Source organism: Zalophus californianus, chromosome 5, assembly GCF_009762305.2.
Source record: "Zalophus californianus isolate mZalCal1 chromosome 5, mZalCal1.pri.v2, whole genome shotgun sequence".
Classification (NCBI taxonomy): Eukaryota; Metazoa; Chordata; class Mammalia; order Carnivora; family Otariidae; genus Zalophus; species Zalophus californianus.
Window position 1 is genome coordinate 77,535,928 of NC_045599.1, and position 5,072 is coordinate 77,540,999.

The window sequence follows — 5,072 nt, forward strand, 5'->3', positions numbered from 1 at the left end:
CAATAACTGAGACACTCAGGCACCCTTAACCTGTTATTTTTTTCATGAGGAAGATGTTGATTCTTTCTCAAATAGGACATGTACTTAGCTTTGTTTTTCCAGTAAATGACATGCATTTCAGTTTTAGTCACTTTCCTTGACCCATGCATTACTAAATATATTTATTTATATTGGGTGACAGTTGAGATATACTTGGCAAAATTAAACTTACTGGCATATGCAGAGATGTGGCCGGTGGCAAAGGTGTTATAAATACTGTAACAGTTTTACCTAAAAATATTCAGTTGGATTCAATAGGGCTGCAACTGAATTCTCTAAGCCAGACACAATTTCCCATCAATACACTGTCTTTCTTTCTGCAAACCTTTTGTACTGTATCATTCCAGAATCCTCTTCTCAAACTGTAAAATTTAGAATCAACCTCAGATTTTCTTCTCCCTTACACCTACTGTGATGGACTCGGAGATGATCCACCGCTCCAATCTCCCTGCAAAGATGGTCTTATTTCCCGGGCCCTAGGAAAGCTGTCAACACTCCATCTTAAGCTGTTGGCTCCTTCAGGGCTTGCCTTGGCTTCAGCTGGATGGCCTCTGCCAAAGTCAGGCTGTTGGCAGCATGGGCCACATCCAATGACTAAATGTATAGACAGGATAGAAACTCATTTTAGCCCAATACAGGAATCCTGACCGGTTATTTCAACCTCAGGAACCCCTTTTGGTCTGTTGAAACTGTTTGGACTAAATCACAGCTGGATTTCTCCCTCTGCCCATCCTTATTTCCTATTTCCCCTTTCTAAAAGTATCTATACCATTGTGATCTTTAATAAACAATCCAGAACAGTAAACCGGCTCAAAGTCTGCTTCTCAAAGAATCCTATTCGTAATACTCTTGTACAGTACTCCTTAAATATTTCAGCTATATCTCTAATTATATAAGAAATTCATCCAGTTTTATAGCCTCTATTGATCCCGCCTCATTACAGTCTTTGTCATTTCTACAGGAGATCAGAGAGACCTCCTAACTGAGATCACCTTTTCTAGTCCCTTACCCTTCAAGTAGATACCCTACAAAACTAGAAAGAGCTTTAATGCAAAAGAGATTGTCTCTTACTTTATTCCCTCAGTGACCACCCAACAACTACAGAAAACAGTTTAATCTTCTTAAAATTGCATGCCGAGTCTTCTCTTTGTAAGACATGGCCTACTTTTCCAGACTCAATAGCTTTTATTCAAACTTGCACACCCTGGAATTTAGGTTTGCTAACTGCTTCTTCTTCCCTAAACAACTGCTTCCTCTCACCTTTGTATATTTGCACTATTGTCTCTTCCTGAAACATTATTCTTTGTCTTTTTATTTTGTCTTCCAGATCCAGCTAAAGCCATAATTTCTCTATGATGCCTTTTTGGAATAAACCCTCTCTGACTCCCATACTTCACTGGGTGTCTTTTCTTCCCTGCTCCCACAACTCTGTGCATCTATATCAAAAGACATTGTCGTGTTGTTGTATAACTTTGCCTTATTAATCCATTAGGTTTATCAGAATGTGGTTTTCTGATAGGAGTGAATTCCTTTGCATCTCTATCAGGCCTCGGCACATAGGTGTTCTATAAGGTATGTAGGCCCTGAATGACTAATGAACACCTCAAGTAAGTATCTTAAACTACCCTTCTTTTTTCAGTTGAAAATAATTATGGTTAGTAGAGAAACAATACAATATTGATGTATGTGAAATTTCACTTGTCTTGTAAATGTTACATTCATCAGATAAACTTTACTTCTGAAAAGCCTGATTAAGTAGACAATTTTCTACAGGATTTTTATCTTTCAAATATTGACTAAAAGAGGGTTGATGAAGATAATATTTAGTCTGATATGATTTAAAATTGCTGCTTACAGTGTTTTCATAAAAATTTGGCACTAACACTGGAGAAAAGAAATTTTGTAAACCAAAAAAAAAAAAAAAAAAATTGTTTCCTCTCCTTACTATAAACTAATTTAGCAAAAACTATATAAAACAGCATATATCATGTGCCCAACATGTGTGGATTGGCTGAATTGAATATGCTGTTGCATGTTTACATTTATATTACATGTATACAACTTAAATCGATAAATCATTCTTATTTCAACAGTTTATATATTTAAATACATACATATAGATATTACTATAGTACAGTTCTAAATGCAGAAAGGACAAATAAAGGACAAACTACAATTTCTCCGGTTTATCCTATTTTTTCAAGTTCTTTCTTCTACCCATCTTATCTTTAAATTAACTTGTAGGGTCTAAATCAATATCTTTCCAGGGCTTTTGTTACCTTATCTTGATTTGGTGTTTCTGAACTAATGATGAAAATGTAGTTTATGTTTAGATTTAGCTCTTCAAATTCAACCTACTGAAGGACAAATGTATTTCTTCAGACTACTGCTTACTTTTTGTTTTAAAATAATCATTTTCTGTTTTAATAACATAGCAATATTGTTGTTGTTGTTCTTTCTTATTATTATTTAGAACCTTTTAAGTAATTCTTTCCAGTGTTACTGCTGCTCTTTCCAGGAAATTTAAACATTCAAAAAAAATCATTCTCCAAAAAATTGTTGAGGGATCTATAAATGTTAATCAGTGTAATTTTTCTGTGATTATTTGCATCAGACTCACTGAGAGTAGGTAGAATTCCTTCTCTTCGAAGTCACACATTCTTTATAAAATAATATGTAATTGTCTATAATATGTGATTATATTCTTTATAAAAGAATATAATTCTGCCTTCAGGAAAATAATAATTGTTATAATAATATATAATTTAATATTATTGTAATAATATTATATGATCATTATAATGAGTTTTTCACTAAAAGAATAGATATTTTGGATTTGAGAGGATTTCGTGTTCCATTTAACTACTTTTTAGACTCAATATTCATCTCTTTTTAGCTATTCTTCATACATGAGTTAACCTAGAGCCTATCTATCTGGCTCACAGTCTCCATTCACAGTCATTCTCACCTAGGTTAATACTGAAGGCAGTAGGGATAACTGAACACCAATGTCCCAGCAGTCTGATCGTGCAGAGTTGCAATGGGATAACCATAATTTAGGTTTATGCTAATACAGCCTAAAATCGCTTTAGCTTTTGAGAAAATTGTGCTGGAATATATGATTTGTCTGCCCTTCAGAACTTGTAGAAATGAAATCATTCATTTTCAAACACAGATATTTTCTGTCAGTATTCTTCACCCTTCTCTGGCTCCTGCGTTTCATCATTTCTTTGTAAGTCTCTTTCATGCTTCTCCCATAGTATTTGTACTTTTTTTTCTTTGTATTTGAAATTGTCTTTAAGATACATCGTCTTTATGATATGTGCTTTTAGGGATTTTTTTATTGTTGTTGTTTTTCTTTTGTTTTTACCAAAGAAAGTTTGTGAAAGATCTCACCTGGTCCATAATGTTTATCCACAAATACACACACAAACCCACACCTGATGCAATTAAATTGAGGACTGTTCTATTAATTGTTTTTGGCATTTAGATCAATGCTAGGCACATAATAGATGCTCAATTCAAATTTTGCTATAGTTGCTCACATTACAAAATTAAAATTAAAAAAAAGATTGAAACATGACTTTATCAACTGCAAGCCAAATGTTAAAAGTTAAAAATTGAATGAAACATAAATATCCAAAATTTTCAGAATTGAAAGAGCAAAAAATTATAATACCCAACCCAATTAAACAAAAATATACAAACCACTTTAGTATCAGCTTTTAGATGTTATTAAGCTATGTAACAAAAAAATTCAAATCATACATTGCATTTGAAAGGAAAGATAAAAATGTATTTTGAGGTAGATTAGAGCTACAAATATAGCAATTCAGATGAATAGTTTCAAATCTCATTAACTCATACTTTTGGGGTTCTTTTCAAAGCTATAGCTCCAAAAAAGAAACAATTTACAAACTTAGGAAGTTCTTGGACACCTCGAATGCTTTCAGAAAAAATACCTTGTATGAAATAAATGTTTCATTCATCAAAATTTTAAGGAGTATGGATTAACTGAAGTAAATACACCAATATTTTAGAGCGTTGGTAACTGGTTGAGGAACTGATGAATATTTCCCAATGTTTTGCTGTAAGTCTAATCTAAACTTTATTTAATTAGGAGATAATGCTTTAAAAAACAAACAAAAATCCTCAGTAGCAACTTATTTGCAAGCATATGAAAAATTGTGCTTTAAAAATAAATCATAAAACATTTTTAAAATTAGTCCAATGATAGTTATGTATCAATTAACTTTAAGATACAGTAGTATAATAAATAGTCTTAATGAAAAATAAAGTGAATATCTTGCCATTTGCAACAATGTGGATGGACCTAGAGAATATTATGCTAAGTGAAATAAGTCATGCCAAGAAAAATACCTTATGATTTCACTTAGATGTGAACTCTAAGAAACAAAACAGATGATTACAAAAGCAAACAAAAAGCAGAAACAGACCCCACAAAAACAAACATGGTTGCTGGGGTGGGAGCGGGGGTAGATGAGCAAAACAAATGAAGGAGAGTGGGAGATACAGGCTTCCAGTTATGAAATGAGTAGTACTGAAAATGAAAGGTACATTAAAAGGAATATAGTTATTGATACTGTAGCAGCATTGGATGGTGACTGACCATAGCTACACTTGTCGTGAGCATAGCATAACGAATAGACTTGTCAAATCACTATATTGTACACCTGAAACTAATGTAACACTACATGTCAACTCTACTTCCATAATTTTTTTTAAAAGCACTCAGTGGCCATATGAGATAGTATAATACACTTACCAGAATGATGAAAATAAAGATTAACCATGTCAAGTAGAGTGATTAGAAAAACAATGCTATACTAGGGCAATGAAATTATATACATTAATGAGAATGAATGAGTAAATTTTTTCACAATGAATGACACAAATGAATCTTACAAATACAAATTTAACTGAAACCAGTCAGACAGATGAATGATATAAAACTGGTGAGTGTAAACAATGGTGATAGAAGCCAGGCTACTGAGTCCTTTGGGGAAGAGCAG